The 20,249-nt window shown below is 35.5% G+C and overlaps 1 long non-coding RNA gene across 1 annotated transcript in view; it reads left to right on the forward strand.

The window, feature by feature from the left end:
• Window positions 1-240: 240 nt before the first annotated feature.
• LOC135071447 (uncharacterized) overlaps window positions 241-20,249 on the forward strand; it is a 67,134-nt gene continuing 47,125 nt past the window's right edge. The window contains exon 1 of the long non-coding RNA XR_010257247.1: window positions 241-410. This is a non-coding gene — a long non-coding RNA (uncharacterized LOC135071447). The remainder of the gene's footprint in view (window positions 411-20,249) is intronic.

A 20,249-nucleotide genomic window follows, 5' to 3' on the forward strand; every position in this document is an offset into this window, starting at 1 on the left:
TTCGCTACCGAAACTAGTGGACATGCAAGCGTCCAATTAGCCATAGAGGCGGGATTACAAAAAGTTCGCCAAACGACGGTTCCATCAACTCGGACGATAAAGTCGAGGACTCATCATCGGATTGACGAGCGTGTCGGTGTCACGCCTGCTTATTAATTAGGGACCCGCAAAAAGGTGGCGAACTGGCGAGGTCCAGTGACGCAGGCTCCTGCGGCAGTCAGTACCCGCCCGAATGCCGAAGCAACCGCTCGCGAATCCTCCCGCCTTTTTCGCAACCGCGCTCGTCGTTCCATTCTCGAATTCTGACAGAACACAAGTTTGAATTTTGAAGTGAAACATTTTGTGCCAGTTCTAATTATTTTTAATTTTCGTTCCAAAGAGTTTGGATGACACTGATGGATGTTTGATCGGTATGTCATTTCGTTTATAAATTATGCATGAGGTACCATTGTAGTAAGGGAGTTGTAATTCATTGCTGTGGCCGGATCTTTAGCCCGTGATCCTAATTAAGTGGAGGGCAATTAATTATAGGGGTCGACGTTTTATCAGACGATTGTCCGTGTTTACTACCACACGCGAGATTAAATTTGCGGCACCTTGTTTTGATTAAGAAAAACTTAATTAGGAAAAACAAAACGTGTATTTTAATTAAGTAAACTTCGAAATACGATTACATAAAGTATAATTTGTTATACTTTTTTAATAATAAGGCGATCCAGTTTTTGACCCTTGTAAGTGATGCATTATACATAATTTTATCTCCTTTCATAAAAATATCACGTTTTTGACGCAGGTGCTAATGATGACAGGGATATTTTTGACACTGATATTTATTAGACACAGGTCGACAGGTGCTCTGGGACATGACGGATAGGGGAAAAGGGATGTGAGAAAAATAGATGAACTTTTAATAATAGGCACGCTGTAGAAGCTGATCTTTTAGAGCTTTTTTTATTATTTTAGGTTTTTTTCCGTCTGTAATAATTGACTTTTTACGTACAAAGGATAAATTATAAATGAAAATACCTACCTTTTATTATTATAAGAGTAGGTACGACTTACCTATACTGGTATTTTATTAATTTCCTAATTAAAAACTTTACACTCAAATGTCTAAACACAACTTATTAACAGTCTTATTAAACTCAATTTACATTGCTATGAAAATATGGTTTTCAATACTTTTCAACTTTACATACAAATCATACATAGACACTCAAAACTGACCCTTTCTGCATTCGAACTCGCAACCCGTTAATCACCTACTAGTAACGTGCACTAATACTACACAGGGTGATATTTAAATGGTTGGCATCCTTTTGAAATAAGACTCTACTCATGGACATAGTGCATTTCTCAACCTGGCTTGAAAAACCGCTCCATCTATCTTAAATCCATAATAACCATAAATTATTATCTTTTACTAAAATAATGAATAAAACGCCTGACCAAAGAGAAGGTAAGGTTATTATTCTGTCGAGTGGTTAATATCTGTTTTCCGAATTGCTTTCTTCTAAGATCTCTAAAGTTTATTACCACCCGTTCGAAGTAATTTAAAAATTATTGGAAATAACTGATCTACGAGGTAGATTTTTACTGTAAAAATCGGCAACGGCTTGAAACTACTACCTTTCATTTGCTGAGTTTCTGCTCTTACAAGGGATTGCATCAAGTTAAAAACGTTCAAAACAAACTACGATTTTTATATCGATATTTTTAAATACATTATGTAGGTACCAATGATAATGAAAATTAATCGATTTAAATAATTTTGAATTTTCAGATCATTATATTTCTTGGCTACTTTTGTTTATACATAATAATCATATCAATAACTTTCAATTGAAACCCAATTTATCCACTCGTTTTACCCGATAAAAACGGGTCTTTCCTTTGAAAGAAGTTCGCAACTGTCACAAAACATGCGATTTGAATTCAATTTTGCTGATCAATCGTAGAAAAAACAAAATAGAATCGCTTCTAAAAAGTATCCTTAAAATTTTAAAAGAAAAAACTTTTATAAAACAAAAGAAGTTTCCATTCTATCAAGCGGTAAGCTGTATGCCAAATTGCCTTCGCCCAAAGCTCACTGTTTTAATTACCACCCCGTTTAATACGTTTGATTGCTTGGCAATTAATTCTGTGGGAACGAGTCTGTTAGGCTTTCATAATTTATAATATTTCGGCCGCGAATTCTTTGGTCAGTTATTTTGTAACCGCGAATTCTTTAATTAGCAATTTATTTTGCTCTACATTTTCTTCCTGTATCGTAAGTTGTTTGACTTAGCAGGCTGTATTTAATAAATCGTATTAGGTGGATAGTGGATTATTTACAGAATGTGTAGGTGTTTTTGCCGCAAAAAAATAAGTAAGAAAATGGAAAATAGTTGGTTTGATTGGAGATACGAGCATTTTTTGAAAACCTCAAAATATTCTTGAATTTGTATGTATTTTAACGTACCTACATAAAATTGCAAATAATATTTTATTGTATTTAGATTACATAAATAATTAATTTATTTATTAACTTAGATTTAATTACATGCAGAACAAGGAATTGCGTAATAAAATACTTAAAACTTTAGGGCCCAATTTGCAAGCGTAACATAACACAAACTTAAATTGACTAACTTTTGCTTACAATAATAATGAGCAACAAAATAAAACTTTCCAAACATCATTAAGACCGTGTTCAAATACAACGAAACAAACAATTAAATACAAGAAACACGTCATTAGTTTAACTATCAGTAGAAAATAAGAAAACCCCTTACTGGCCATCTAGGCCATAAATAAAATAAGAAGAAGAAAACCACTTGTCAAACGGTTTCTTCTTCTTCTTCTTTTGTTTAATGGCAATCAAACCTCGAACTTTTCTGTGTGTATTGTGCCAGTGTCTATAACATAGATGTGTTTATGTTGTATTGCTTTTTTATTTATTTCGTAGATAGACTCATGCCCGTTTTCACCATCAATCCCTAATTTTAAATGACCCCTCTGGTAACATATAATTATGAATTTTGTTTTCATAGGGGTCACTTAAAAAAAGGGATTGTTGGTGAAAACGGGCATAAGTTATTCCCGTAAGCAGAGATACCATCGGGTCCATCGCTTGACACGCGATGCGCAGTCAAATTCAGGGTTTCAATGTTTATTTTTGTAGCTTTTTAATTTAAAATTAAAAGCATTAAACCAATCGACCACCAATCCCGTTCAACTACCATTCACGGAGACCTTGTCAAACGCCGTCGGTTCTCTCAGTAAAAGGCTGGTTTTAGTGTCACGCGGACCGTCCGGTGCGGACCCGCTCCGCACGGCCAATCTGTATGAACTTCTAGGGAGCGATTTAGAGTTATGCGGTCCGGAGGAACCGCTCCGCTCCCTAGCAGTTCATACAGATGGGCTGTGCGGAGCGATCCGCACTGACAGTCCGCGTGACACTAAAACCAGCCAAAGTGATCTCACAAACTGAGTCTTCCAAGACAACACAACTTTCCGGAGACAAATCCGTTTCAATGACAATAGTTTAAATCAAACGGACGCTTTTCGGTTTCGTAACACTTTTCCGTCGATAGTTTGAGGGTCGTGACCCAGATAGAGGACTACGCATCCGTTTTATACTTTGTACATTTGAAAAATGTCTAGAAGGACTCTTTTGAAGCTCCTTAGACTTTTCTAGAGAAACCTATAATGATTCCTTAAGAAATTATGACGGAGGTGGTAAACCCACCCCTTTTTTGCGACGGAAAAATGCTCGGAACTTTTAAGTATAATATTTTATAGACATCTTAAGACCCCCACACCCTTGGTTGGGTTTTTATTGGCGATCAAGCTGTAGATCCTGGCTACATAAGAGTTGCAGCGGTGGGAACGAGAGGTGGGAATAGTCCAGATCCCGACCCCCATACCCGTAGTAAGATCTAATCTATTTTGAAAAACTTTCAAAATTATTTTTTTAGTCTTTAAGGTACTTTTTTATGGTATTAAAAATACGAATATCCTTGTTAACGCCGCTAAGTAAGGAAATAATACTTACCGATATCTTTCTGTGAAATCTATGTGGGTACATATAACGAAGCTAATCTTATTTTCTGATAGAAAAGTCTGTTACTGTTCTATTTGAACTTGTCCAATACGTGACCCTACTGCATCTTAATCTTAAGGCCGGGTAGTAGAGAAAATGGCGAAAATGAGGTTTTCATTTTTCATTTTTGAGGTACTAAACAGTAAAATTAAAGGCTAAGATTTTTATTGGGCATAGTTGAGGATATTTTCTAGGGCTATTAACGGATGGAAACACGATTTGATGAAGTTGACTCGATAGAATAAATTCCCAAAGTTACCTCTATTCGTTTTCTATTTATGGTTTTATTTTTAAAATAAGCGATTTGAGATTCTAAATCTTTTACTAAACTAAAGTTCAGAAATAACTTGAGGGCTTTTAACGGATGAAATTTTTATATTGCGTCTTATTTAGTTACTATGTTAAAAAATGTGGAAAAAATCGTCCATGACGGCTTGGACAATCTGAATCAGTCGCGCGGTGGCGCTTACGGAGGACGGACGCGTGTCAGTTTTTTGGCCGTGACAGTTCGCGATTTGTCAATATTTTTGACAATGATGACTTTGATGAGTCACAGTATAATAATATCAGTGTTACTGGAGAAAGCTTAAATTTTTGATAATTGAGAATTATCAATTTTGTCTACCTATTGAAATTTAAATCGTTCGCATCCTTTTAAACGAAGACTCTACTCATGATACATAGTACATTCCTCAAATATGAGACAAAACCAATGAGTTAAAATTACATTTTAATAGTACCTACATACAATTGTCTTACACTCTTTAGAAGAGCACACTGACACAAATAAATAATAAAAAAATACTGTCTAAGGTCTGTAGCTAAAGGTCTAAGCTGTAAGATAGAAGAATCTTCTAGCCAAAAAGATGGCAGATGCAGCAGATGTCAACGGATTTAAAACTGGAGTTCATATGACTCCTTCTAGACTTGAGTCTCTAGAGCGTCCCTTCCTCCACCATGCGTAAGAATGTTTCAAAAATAATTTCTAAGGTCTGTAGCTAAAGGTCAAAGCTGCAAGATAGAAGAATCTTCTAGCCAAAAAGATGGCAGATGCAGCAGATGTTAACGGATTTAAAACTGGAGTTCATGTGACTCCTTGTAGACTTGAGTGTCTAGAGCGTCCCTTCCTCCACCATGCGTAAGAATTTTCACAAAAATACTGTCTAAGGTCTGTAGCTAAAGGTCTACGCTGCAAGATGGAAGAATCTTCTAACCAAAAAGATAAGCCGTAAGATAGAAGAATCTTATAGCCAAAAACATGGCAGATGCAGCAGATATCAACGGATTTAAAACTGGAGTTCATGTGTATCCTTGTAGTTTTGAGTCTCTAGGGCAGTGGTTCTTAACCTTTAAGTCACGAGGGACCATTTTACCATCTGTAATGTAAATTATTTTTAAAATGTATTTAAAAAATAAAATGTTCGTTTTATTATTTCAATAATCTGACCTCTCAACTCAACTACACTACACAAACACCTTTGTTCGCAACTGTACTGACGAAACCTCAATATTATACCGTTCATTTAAGATGGCAAGCCTTATGTATGGAACGGTCGCTTTTTTGTAACCTTTAAAATTTGGTCGGCTTATAGAAGAATTCCTGATATTTCTTTGCAGTTCGATAACTTTCTTATAAGTCGTAATATAAAGCTGAAAATAACAGGATAGCTTATTTAAGGAACATTTTAATTTGTCCATTGTATGCCATGTTCCCTTGTTATAAGGGAATCGCGTATTCGGCCACGAAAGTAAGACTGTTAAAATAAATTAGATTTCTTGAAATCTCTCTTTTGCGCAAAGCCACATCATTTATATTTACTGTGGTTATAAAGGTGTACCAAGGGTACATGCTACACCTTTTTATTCGATTGTAAGAGTACTGGTTTACTCACAAATCCGTTTTATCTAATTTTCTGATATCTTTTAATTACACTGGTGTTTATCATTCAAATCAATGACTAATGTTTGAACTAATTTGGACATATCAAGGTCTATCATTGGTATTTTTTTCAAACTTCTGTGTTGAGCCATTTACGAGATCTGGGACATCACAAAACATTACCCCAGCAAAATTCTAAATAACTTGAGAACCGGAACACGAACAAATTTTGCTATTCGTGGACAAATTTCTGCTCACGATGGACTAATTATCTGCTATACTCTCGACTCTCTAAAGCACAACATTTATAAAAATTTTGCTGCGGTAATGTATTTCAGGTAACCGTGTGTGATGCTCATTGCTCATAGTGATTTTCAATACAGAGCCCCGTACATACGTTATACATAAATTATGGAAAGAAAACACCCAGACCAATACAAACAAATATGTATGCAATTTTAGTATGATATTTCTATTTATTAATAAACAAACTGAACAAAATTGAAGCGTGTACTGATGTAATTAACTACATGCAAAGCTTTGTGAATTGCAACAACTATAATTTATTATCCAAGCTCTAAATAATCGCTACTACGAGTAACTGATCATAAAATGTTTTTCCAATCGCTCAAGCTCCCGAGGATCTACCGATAGGTCGGGTGACGTAATCTTGAAATTATTTTAGCCGGCGCGGAACTTCCGGAAGGTCGGGTGACGCCACGCCTCTTTGAACCGTGTTTACTTTGGCAGTTATATTCTATATTTATTCGATTCTAAAATATATTCCCAAAAATTTTGAAAGTTGTTTTAATTTGTATCACTTGGATATGATTTGTATTAGAAAGTGCTGTGAGTGTGACGCTTGAACGGAAGGAAGTCAACCTAACCTAACCAACTGCGTATTTGTAAACTGCGTATTTCTATACTGTGTGTGTAGCCGCGAGAGCTCTTTGGCGCGCTGTCTTCGGCGAAGTATTGCGCGCGCAGATTTTGACAGCGCGAAATACCTACTTTAGCAGAAATACCAAGCCTTAAGTCCTTCCCCAAGTGAGGCCGATGGCCTAGCGGGACACATGTCTTGGCAACGAATGTGAGTTAGTACTCCAGATCCCATGGGTTGTTTGTGTAAAGGCAAAAATATTGGCCATTGAGCGCCGTCGACCCACGCAGCTTGACGACTTATATCTGCGAGAGCCGTGTTTTGTCACGCTTTGTGTGTACGTCATAGATGTTTGGGCTATAAGTTTGCTATTATGTTTATTTATTATTAAACACGAAATGTTTTTCTTTTTGTGTATTGAGGAAAGAATGCAACACTGAACGGTTTAGGATAAAACACAATGAGAAATATCTACTTAAGTAGGAAAAATGTAACTTTAATACATTTGGGAAATGGTCATCGAGCATGCACAACAATGTAGTAAGATGCAAAATATTTTTATGACAAATAGCAAAAATAGAAGAAGTTGAAGTAATCGAAATCCTTAATTTGTGTTGGAGATGAGAGAATCGAGCTTTCAGGTTCTATACAGACCTTAGACAACTCAAAATCTCCCAGCAATTTTACTATTTAAACAATTACTTTACTCAGCTTTACGGATGAAAACAACAATGAAAACATTCTCAACAAAGGTTTGATTACTTACAAAAGCCGAAACGAGTGCGTACAATGTAGCCATCGGCCTAATACAACGCAAAATGTCACGCCCAATCCAAATATTTGGGAGCCCGTCGCCAATACTTGCCAAATACTTGGCCAATCGATAGGCCAACCAAACGAATTTCGAACTGCAAAACACATTATACGGGCCAATGAGTTATGATACGTGTTATTGAGGACTTTGGGATTACAAACCGGGGGCCGCATGTAGATTAGACATGTAAAAAGTTTAGCAATATCGAGAGCTTTATTAGAAGAGCTTATTGACAGGCATTGGGGGCCAGGAAGCTTTTTAGTTCTTGATCTTTCGAATCTTTTTATTGCTGAACATTTGAAGGAACGAAAGAAATTTCAACATTTGAAATTACGATCAACCACATCTACACTTGCCAAAAATTGCCTTTATCCGAAAAGGACAATGTTCGTTCTCCATACATTGTTCGCCGTTAGATCAACAGTGCCGAAAAAATACTTTCTAGGTTCTAAATGACACAAATCTTTATGTAAGAACAATTATTCCTGGCGGACCAATTCTATAAACTTATTGATAGCAATATTGTTATCATAACCTCTTACTTACTAGTATTGTATTATATTATTTTATGCACATCGATTTGGGAGATGTTCTGTATTGTAGTTGTCGCAGCCAAATTGTATTATAATATTGGACGGGTTTTGGAAATAGCTCGGCGTTCCACTTTTATGATTTACTTACTTACATTTTGCACGTAAATAAATAACATGAATCCTATGTTTACTTTCCACTCTTGACATTTAACACGTGACTTACCAAACTAACTATCTCCATGGTTACCGTCTTAGTCTATGCATGACTAGGGATTGAACAACTTTTAATTGAATATTATTAACAATTCTCGATAATTATTATCGATTGAAAAATATTCGGTATTTGAATCGAAAGATATATTCCATTTTATCAATATCAAAATATTCAATTTTAATAATAAAATAAATATTATTTACTACTACCTATGAAACGTTCTGAACATTGCCTGGAGCGCTCCCCCAATCCTGGGTTTTCCCTTTCCAAGCTGAGAGGACATCTTTTTGGTTCTATCGATACATTATAAAGGTACTTAATATTTGAAATGTATTACCAATTATTGTTATAAGCATTTTGAGCGAATAAAACTTTCAATTCTATTAGAACTTTAGACATTTCTCTCACTTTAAGCGGCATTGGATTTTTCATCGGATTTTGAAACTGTTACAGATATATTAAAGATGATCCCATATTGTTGTCATTGTCTATATCAGTGTTATGATCACAATTCTTTTTATTTTATTTATAACCTTCGACCAGTTGGACACATTAGATAGCTTCTTGTAGTATCGTGCAATATATTTTTAACTTTTAATTAAAATCTAGTCATACTGTAGCAATATGGACGATTTATTTTATTTACAAGATCGGTATCTTATTGTCTATGATGACCGCAGTCAACATCACTATTACATGGATTCCTAACAATGAAGTACGGCATTGCCTTGTGCCGATTTTACATAGATTTTATCGACACAAATTATGGAACTTCATAGGATATGGAGCAGGCCACGCCCTAAAATGACCGGATGTCGTCATAGTATTATGGAATACATATAAAAGACTTTTATAATTTCATTTTCTAATCCTCAAGTGTCCGTTACAATCTAATTAATATTTAAGTATTCAAAAAGTAAGAGATTAATTTTGATACTTTACTGCTGTGCCCAGGAATCTGAGGCGGTTTCTGACAATGTCCTTTCGCGTTTCAGATTGTGGTAAAGTTCTATTTTTTCATGAATGAAATGTGTATGACGGTATGACGCTTTGAATTTTATCGAAGAAAATTGGAACGAACTAACATTATCAAAATTTGACTAAAGCCGGCTTTCGTCCAAGAATCCCAAAGCTCAATTTAATCAATCTCAGTTATACAAGTATATCTTGTCCAGTGATCACAGCACCAATCGGTGTATAAATAATGAAAAGCATAATCTACGTTTAAGACCGAGTTGAGTTTTGAGACCTGTTAGAGTCTATCACTGCATTACAACATGACAAAAGTTCGTTCGTTCGTTTCAGCCGAAAGACGTCCACTGCTGGACAAAGGCCTCCCCCAAGGATTTCCACGAAGACCAATCCTGCGCCGCTCGCATCCAGGCACATCCCAAAAGGCATGCCAAAAGTAACCCAAAGCTTCTCTACATAGTTTGATTTTAATGTGCTTAAAAACTTGTGTCATTGTAATGTTTGTGATGAGAAAATAAATACTATTTATTTATTTAATTATCAAGCTCAAATTCTAGATTCTAGCTACACAGTTGCGGAAATGAGAACGAGAGGTAGAAATAGTTCTCTAAAGACGCTGAATTTAATAAAGTGGCTAATCTCAGCACGTAGTAGCGAAATGGTATATCCGCCCTCGAGATCCGCCCGCCCTAACTGTAATGTAGCTATTACAAACAGAGAGTAAACATCTGTTAGTGTGTTTTGTTTATATTTTGTTTTGGTAATGTTTAAAACAAATGAAAATGCGTATCCGTGGTAGCAGAAATCTGATATACACGGATTCTTAAGCTTAAAATTTAACTCATACCAAACAATAAGGTTTAACCCATTTAGACCGATAATTATTTTTGTAAATAAAAAATGATTTTTCAGCAAGAATTTACAAAAGGTAGCATAAAAATCATGAAAAAAATATTTTAAAAAATAATCCATAAAAAGGGGGCCGTGGGGAGCCCGTACCATATTGGGTACAGTAGGTCTATATGCATGCAAAACATGGTAGTTGTTCAAAGAAGGTTTTTATTTATTTTTGTGTAATATAAAATAAAAATAAAATCACATAATCACCAGTATTACTCTTGGCATAGCTTGTAAGACGTTTTGTGTGACACTAACCACATTTGGTTCATTTTTCCTACCTTCCCCAAAGTTAGTGAGGATAGCTGAAGAAGACCTGGCTTCTTCTGACTTGTTATGTTCATTGCTATCAATAAACGCATTTAACAATACGACGACGAAAATTTAGCAAATCCATCGAAGAAAACTCTGAGGATAATTATTTACATTGACACTATCTTTATCGCCTCAATCTTCGTCAGTCTGATCACCATTAGCGGCCATCTGATAAGAAAGCAGTAAAAAAATACCAAAATTGCTTTGTTTGCTGAAATTATCAAATTTTTCAGGAGTTGTGGCTATACAGTGAAGCATCAATAGCCTAAAACAATGAAAAATAACAAAAAATTAATTATGTTTTCTCGCATGATTTTGCTTATGCATAGACCTACTGTACCTTATAGGGTACACCTATTTTAGACTAGAAAAAATGATATAAAAATAATCTCAATAATATTTTTTTTGTAGTCATGATATCTATTGTACTCTACTTTTGAAATAAAATTGATAAATAATATAATTTACCATGAATAATAAGAAATATGCCTTCTTGAATACATTGTAAATATTTTTTTTGTTTTCTGTCGAGAAATTTCAAAAATATTTCCGAAACTACCTGTTAAAACGTATTTTTAAATATTTTTATGTAAAATAATCACTTTAAGCTTCCTGTTACAATCATTTTTACAAAATAACAACAGTTTGGTACTTCAAAATATTTTCAATAATATACCGTACCACATAGGGTACGGTAGGTCTAAATGGGTTAAGACTCTTTCTTCTTTTAAAGCCTGCTAAATCCTAACAAACTGAAGAACCACTTAAATGTCTTAATTTTTATTTGTTTATTTTATTTTATTTCTTTAACAATGTTTCAACAGCATGTGCAGGAAGATTCAACTTCTTTAAACTCATTATTATTATTTCAACTTATTTATTTATTTTATTTATTATTACATATATTGAGCCGTTACATCTTTAATTTAAATAGTGTCTTAAATCCTCTTGAGGTTTTTCCAGACACTATTGTTCTCTATATAAATAAAAGAAACGTTTTAGTATAAGCAAGCATTCACAACTTTAAGAAATATAACTAACTAGGCATACAAAACCTTATTTTAGCGAGTGCGCACTACGATGACGAAAGGACTTGTTTACTTTGTTGTCTTATCCTTTGTTTTGATTTCTTGACATTATGTAGAACCTAGAATCTGATTTGTTACCTAAAAAAATACAGAAGTCAACGGGCAAAACCTAAAAGGGCCTTCCGATGCAGATATTTCAAGTAAAAACCATTTATGATAAAATTACATCAAAATAACCAAACTCTCTCCTTCGCTGACATTTAAACAAAGATTCCCAGCCACTTCTCCATAATTTATGACACAGCAGACAGTCGACTTTCGCTAAAGTACAATTTAATACAAAAGGCAATCTCGTCACGTAGAGCGGAGTGGTTTATCTACCCACAGTTTGTCTCACTGTGACGTCTTTTAAATTGACATTGAGTAAACAGCTATTCAAAATACAGGGTGTCCCAAAAACAATGGATAACCATGTAACTATCGATAAGCCTCACTATAATCCCTTTATTGAAAATTTTGACCAGGTACAAATATCAAGGTTTTTGAGATTTTAAGTTTTTTTGTGTATTTATAAAATTGACACTTGCGATTACGATGCGAGATTACGAATTATTTTTCTTCTTTTTAATTTTTTTTAATACTTTGGAAGTAGTTTGTTGAATTTCACGAGAAAAACCAATCACAGGTGGCAATTTTCTAAAAATAAAATCAAAAATATTTAAATCTGTGACATTTTATTTTTTATTAAGGTCAAAATTTTGATATCTTGATTATCGATAGTTGTAAGATTATCTCCATTGGTTTTGAGACACCCTGTATATTATAGTCCTCATATTTTCCCTACTTGAAAAGCTTCTTCAAGCATATGTTTATACAAGAGAAATGGAATTCAATTTAGAAACGTATGATGGAATAAGTTCAATCTCAAACAGCTCAACTTTCTATGACTTTTGACATGTTGTCATGTCAAAAGTCAAGGACTCGACGGGTCAGTTTGGGTTTGGTGTGTAGACTCCAATTTATAACGTAAAAATATTTCATCAATCACGTTATTGCAGTCAGATAAAACTTACCTAATATAAACCAAACAACAACAATAAGCTTATCTCATAATCATCAATTAGTGTTAAAACATACATCTTAAGTAATTTAGAACTTTCTAACTTTACTAATACTACGAGTAACTTTGTTTCTAACTTAATAAGTGGGTGATTACTCCATTAAGATTAATTTCTTGGTCTCCACAAACATTCTAATAAATTGAAGTCCGAGTTAACCGATTATAGAAGTTACATCTATAAATCTCGGTTGTTTTTGTGCGCGTAAACAACACAGATAATGGGTAAGAAGACGCTGAGTTTGAGGTTAAATAAGTAAAAAGAACTACATGTAACTACGAATACTGAGGTCACGCTCACGTCTCTAGAAATGAGAACTCGATGGAGAGACTGGTAGTGCAGGGCCAGGTGGAAGGCAAGAGAGCACGAGGTCGATCGCCAACCCGCTGGATAGACGCCATCACAAAGGCTACTGAGTCCACCATGGTCCAGTGTACTCACGACGCCTCTTACCGTCAGAAGTGGAAGCACATCGCCAGAGAGCTATCCTAGGAAAGGATATCGAACATTCTGCCGTGTACCTCGTCAGCGCAACCACGACCACTCTGACAAGATTGTCTGAGTAAGGCCGAGTTGCACCACCTAACTTTGACAGTAACTATAACGATAACCGGTGCTTTTTAGGGTTCCGTACCTCATAAGGAATAAAATTATAATAAAAAAAAACTTTTTTAAAAACAAGCTTTATCCTGAAATGCAGTTGTACTAAAACGTAAAAAATAATTGCATGCTTGGTTCAAAGAATTTCGAAAGCTTGTAGCGCAAACAGAAAAAAAGAGGAATAAATTCCATGCGCGATACAAGCTTTCGAAATTTTAAAAACAAGCTTTATCCTGAAATGCAGTTGTACTAAAACGTAAAAAATAATTGCATGCTTGGTTCAAAGAATTTCGAAAGCTTGTAGCGCAAACAGAAAAAAAGAGGAATAAATTCCATGCGCGATACAAGCTTTCGAAATTCTTTGAACCAAGCATGCAATTATTTTTTACGTTTTAGTACAACTGCATTTCAGGATAAAGCTTGTTTTTAAAAAAGTTTTTTTTTATTATTTTATTATAATTTTATTTTACACTTTTTAGTTGTATCTCAATCTCTGGGTCATTATTTAGCACCAAAGTGCTCGAGAAGTCGAATCCAACGAACCCAAACTCGATAAGATTCCGCCGTTTCGTTTAGTTAGGAGTTCCTATGGCCACCTCCTGACTCAATCATCAGGACCCTGGACATCATCTAGCACCCATCGTCAATGATATCCCCAAATATCCGAATACGGATTTAGCCCTCTTTGCGGACGACACCGCACTCTACAAGTCCGGACGTAATCGGAATTACGTCATCTTGGCGCTCCAACGCGCAGTCACACAATTAGGCGAATGGTTCAGAAAGTGCAGCAGTGTACTTTTCTAGGGCTTTGTCTGCGAAACGTCCTCCGGTTCGCACTCGTCCTAATGTCCCCCACCCATCTCACCTTATTTGACCAAACTATTCCTTGGAAGAGTGAGGCCAAGTACTTAGGTGTCACCCTCGACCAGAGATTATCGTTCGCTTCGCACCTCAGACGCGTCTTGAGCCGTGCGAACCACTACATCCACCGACTCTACCACCTAGTTGGAAGGAAAAGTAAATTGTCACTTAGAAATAAGTTGACAATTTACAAAACCTGCATTCGTCCAGTGTTGACTTACGCCAGTCAGTTTGCTCACACTTTCTGCACAGTCCTTAAGAAATTCCAGACCCTCTAAAACAAATTCTTACGCCAAGCCGCGGATGCCCCGTGGTTCGTGCGTAACACGAATCTCCATAGAGATTTCGAGATCCCATCGATTGATCACTTTATTAAAGAAGCCTCTCGCCGCTACTTTGATAAAGCGATCAACCACAAGAACCCTCTTATCGTTAGCGCCGCCACGTATACACCCCAGAAAGATGTCGCTGCCCAATACCGACGACCTAGGCATGTCCTAGACGACCCGGACGATCCTATTACCGAATTTCTGAACACAGACATCACTGCCTTAAGCACGCCAACTACTCCATAACACAGTAGCTCGTTACACCATACTCGCCGGCGAGTACGAGGCTCTGCATTTCATTTCGGATGGTACAGACATGTACCGGGCCGGTTCTCCCCAATCCGTCCTCGGGACACGGCCTGAGCCGAGGTCCGAGCCAACCGTGGCGCCCTCAAGCCGCGTCCGTACTCCCCCTCGATCGGGCCCACTAGAGTGAGCCCACCGTAGGCTGGACTTTGGTCCAACACCGCGGTGGGCAACCCTCTAGTTGGGTTCGCCACTGATCGGGCGCCTAATGCGCTCAATGCGGCCCGATCGCGAACGTCAGTCTGCGACCGACGCGGACGAGCCTGACAAATCCAACGAACCCAAACTCGATGAGTTTCTGCCTCTTCGTTTAGGATTTCCTATGGCCACCTCCCAAATCCATCATCAGGACCCTGGACATCATCTAGCACTAAACTGCTCGAATAGACAAATTCAACGAACCCAAACTCGATGAGTTTCAGCCGTTTCGTTTAGGAGTTCCTATGGCCACCTCCCTAATCCATCATAAGGACCCTGGAGATCATCTAGCACTAAACTGCTCGAAAAGACAAATCCAACGAACCCAAACTCGATGAGTTTCTGCCGTTTCGTTTAGGAGTTCCTATGGCCACCTCCCTAATCCATCATCATGACCCTGGACATCATCTAGCACTAAACTGCTCGAGAAGACAAATCCAACGAACCCAAACTCGATGGAATTCCGCCGTTTCGTTTAGGAGTTCCTATGGCCACCTCCTGAATCCATCATCAGACCAGCTCAATGGTACCATAACATTGCATTGTCATCGTACTTACATAAGTATACCAAATTTCAGCTCAATCGGTTGAGGAGAAGTGGTCTTAAATTCAGTTGCAAGATTTGTCCCACACATACTAACAAGTGAAGTCAATATAAAGCTTGTAAAAAGCTTGTAAAAAACGGAACCCTTATAGGATCACTTTGTTGTCCGTCCGTCCGTCTGTCAAGACCCTTTATCTCAAGAACGCGTGAACGTATCAAGCTGAAATTCACATGAAATACTCAGGTCTATAGTCCCTTTAAGCTGTGAAAATATCAAACTTCTAAGCCAAGCCAATCAAAAGATACAGCCGATTATGTCGATATTTTCAACAAATTTTCGACACTCGCAAAGGAATCAAAACCTACAGGATACTTCCCGTAAACTCAGAATCTTGAAATTTGGCATAAAGCATTGTCATATAATGCAAATATAGGAAAAATTGCGAAAATTTCATTTTTTTTAGTTATATAATATAATAAAAATATTTTAATAAAATGAAACTTACTACCTTATTTCTCACGAACGAATAAAGGTATCAAATTGAAATTTATACCAAATACCTAGATCTATTGTCCCTTTAAGAAGTAAAAAAATCAAACTTCTAAGTTAACGCGATCAAAAGATACAGCAGTTTATACCGACACCTTAGACGAATTTCCGTCACACGCTAGGGAATCAAAACCTACAAGGTACTTCCTGTGAACTCAGAATCTTGAAATTCGGCACGAAGCAACGTTATATAGTACAGATAAAGGAAAAATTGCGAAAATGATAAATTTGAAGTTATATAAAATTTAAAATATTATTTTTGCTTACATGACAAAATATTTTTTTAATAATTATAAACTTACTACCTACCCTTTTTCACATGAACGCGTAGAGATATTAAAGTTGAAATTCATATCAAACACTTCTTAAAAATCTAATTGCCTCTAAACTGTGAGAAATTCTAAATCAACGCAAAAATTCAAAACGCTGAGGTAGGTACCTACCTATAATGCAAATATAGGAAAAATAAATAAATAAAAAATAATCATACCGCAGTAGTGTATTATTGGGCATTCTGTCCCCCAGTCGTCCGCTTCGCTTCCGACCGTTCGCTGCGCTCACTCTGGTTTGACAGAATGCCCAATAATACACTACGAACGGAGTGTTGAAAGTAGTTTTATCTTCCAAAATTCCTATAAAAATTATAAACTCAACAAAGTTTTTATCATTCCATTAAAACCTATCAATCAGAACGGTTGAGTTTAAACCAAAAACTGTAATGAGATTTCTGAAACAAAAAGAATCTCTTAAATTACAATGTATTTGTCCAGTATCCTCGAAAGAGTTTAAACGTCATGGTAATTTATTACCAAATACTATTCGCAGCATTGTTTGTGGCCCATCAAATTGTGGAAAGACCAATTTTGTAATTAGTCTGTTGCTACACCGTGATGGACCACGTTTTCGCAACTTATATGTTTATTCAAAGTCCTTGTATCAACCTAAGTACCAGTTTTTGGAAAAAGTATTGGAAAAAGTTGCAGACATATCTTACTTCAAATATAGTGATAATAAAGACATTTTAAGTCCACATGATGCTTTGTCTGAATCCATTTTCGTATTTGATGATGTTGCATGTGAAAATCAAAACAATATACGTGATTATTTTGCTATGGGACGACATAAAAACATTGACTGTTTTTATATTAATCAAACCTACTCAAGAATACCTAAGCAATTAGTAAGAGATAATGCTAACCTTATCATATTATTTAAACAAGACAACATTAATCTAAGGCATATTTACGATGAGCATGTAGGGTCTGACATGACCTGGACTCAGTTCCGTGAAATGTGTTCAACTGTGTGGGGTAAGCCATACAGTTATGTGGTCATAAATAAGGATTGTGAACGAAACAAAGGTTGTTATAGAATGAAGTTTGATACATTCATTAAAGTAGATTAAACTATTTATTTCTTATATAAGTAACTGTTACTTACGTTCCAACAAACTAGTTTGAATTGAGAAGTCAAACAGAGTGGAACTCGTAACAATGGAGCGGAACCTTAAGGAACAAATTTTAAAGTCAGCTTCAGCTGTGAAAAGAAAAGTAGAAATGTTAAAAGATTCAAAAATGAAAAATGATATGACACTGGAAACAATATTTAAACCTATTGTGAACCCTCTTAAACTATTAAGTAGTAGACCTGATGGCAAACGCTACAACGAAGAAGAAACAGAACCAATCCAGTCAGTTAAAAGAACTAAACATATCGAAAGCCAGTCATCCAATAATTCAGATGAAGACTTTGATTACTACAAAACGGATGTTGACAACGAGGAAAATTTAAATGATTATGAAGATATTTTAGAAAATGATGATTGTAAAACACCTAACAAAACCCTCACCACATCACCCACTCATGAACACGATGTCCATGACAACTCATTTAAATCTATTCAGTCATCACCAAGTATTGCTAATGATTCTTTATCATGGTCTGTGTCATCTGAAGTAATGCAAAATATTCCTTTTGGTGTTAGAAATGTTAATGGAAAATTGATGCTCGGTAATACACGTGTTTATGACGATGGACGCATTTTGAAAATTGGAAGCCGTAGCCTAAAAAAAACTCCAGGCTTGAAAGAATTATTATACCAAAAGGCACCAAATTTAAAAATAATTACAAACGAGGATTTACAAAATTATAAATTAGTACTTATAGATACCAATGCACACAAACGTAACTTCGATCCATTTAAACCAATAAACAGTAATAAAGGATTTAAATATATGAACGTGATTAAACCTTTATTTAAGTTCTCTAGAAGTCACGCAAGTAGTGTAGAAAGTCTCCCGCGAGGTGAAGGCATCGATATATTGAAAGAAGTTAAGAAGGATACTGATTTAGTTTATTGGGATGATCCGAATGAATTAGTAGAAAGGCTAAAATTACTACTCGGGTCATGGGCAGCTGGTAACACTGGAGTTAATAATGAAATTTATGCAATAATAGAAGAACTGCATGAAGCTGGTATTATAAAAGACATAAAATATATAAAGCTACCATCTGGAGGATTCAACAGTACCATTAAACTACAGAAGCCGAGCAGACGGCAATGAATATAGATAAATTTGGTCATCACGTTCATAAGCGTTTACGACTATCTGAATTTTCTAATAACATTCCTACCAACACATTAGTAAAGTCAGATGCAGGCGACTTTGATTTAAAATCATCGAGATTAAAAGGACTACCAACTCCTGAAAAGGATGACGAGGCTGTAAATAAAGAGTATGTCGATAAATATGTTCAAGATCTAAAAAATGAAATGAAATCAATTCAAACCAACATTAAAAAATATTTAAATAATTTAGAAAAATTAACTAGTGTCAATTTCAGTAAATTGTATTACACAAAAAAAGAAATCGATCTTATGTTACCTTCAAAACTTGATAAGAATGAGTAAACAAGACATAGTTAACGAGCTCCACAAGCCAGCAAGAAGAAATTTCTGTCGCCGTCATACTAACATTAAAGGAATAGATGATTTATGGCAAGCGGATCTTATGGATTTTCAAAAATATTCATCGTATAATAAAGGATATAAATATGTACTAGTAGTAATTGATACTTTATCAAAATTTGTATGGGTAAGACCGTTGAAAGCAAAATCTAAACAATATGTTACAAATGCAATGCAAAGTATATTATCTGAATCAACACGGAAGCCAAACAATTTACAAACAGATCTGGGTACAGAGTTTTATAATAATTCTTTTGAAAAGTTAATGAAAAATTACAACATAAACCATTATTCCACATATTCTGTTAAAAAAGCCTCTATAGTAGAACGAGTTATAAGAACTATAAAATCACATCTTTACAAAACATTCAGTCTGTGCGGACGATATCAATGGTTTCAATGTAATTTAGATTCCGTGGTGCATCGCTATAACAACACTTTGCACCGCATTACAAAGTTCAAACCGATTGATGTTAATCATGCGAATCAGGCTTTAGTTAAATCTAATATCATTAAAACCCGAAAGCCAAAGACAGTACGTCAAGGATCCACTTTTAAAGTTAACGATTTTGTTCGTATAAGTAAATACAAAGGAGATTTCTATAAAGGTTATACCCCTAATTGGTCTACGGAAATATTTCAAATCGTAAAAATTAATGATACCTATCCTCAAACGTATCAAATAAAAGACAAATACAACCAAAATATTCTAGGCTCTTTTTATGGATACGAGTTACAAAAAACTAAATTTCCAGACATCTACCTTATTGAAAAAGTTATAAAGAAAAAAGAAAACAAACTTTTTGTAAAATGGTTAGGACTAAGTGATAAAGAGAACAGTTGGGTAGACAAACGTGAATTAGTGATTTAGATAAGTATATAAATAACACAGGATCTCTCTTTGGGACACTAGATGATTATCGATGAAGGAAGGCAGTGGTGTAATCAATAGCTTGGTAGATCATTTGCCGTTCGAGTTACATATACCTGGGTATCAATTTTGTGGTCCCGGTACGAAACTTCAAAAACGGATTCTAAAAGGCGATCGAGGGGTTAACAAATTAGATAACGCTTGCATGCACCACGATATTTCTTACAATAATAAAGATCCTGGAGCTCGACGCAAAGCCGACTTGGAACTTTTGAATATGGCTCA

Source organism: Ostrinia nubilalis, chromosome 4 (genome assembly GCF_963855985.1).
Source record: "Ostrinia nubilalis chromosome 4, ilOstNubi1.1, whole genome shotgun sequence".
Taxonomy (NCBI): Eukaryota; Metazoa; Arthropoda; class Insecta; order Lepidoptera; family Crambidae; genus Ostrinia; species Ostrinia nubilalis.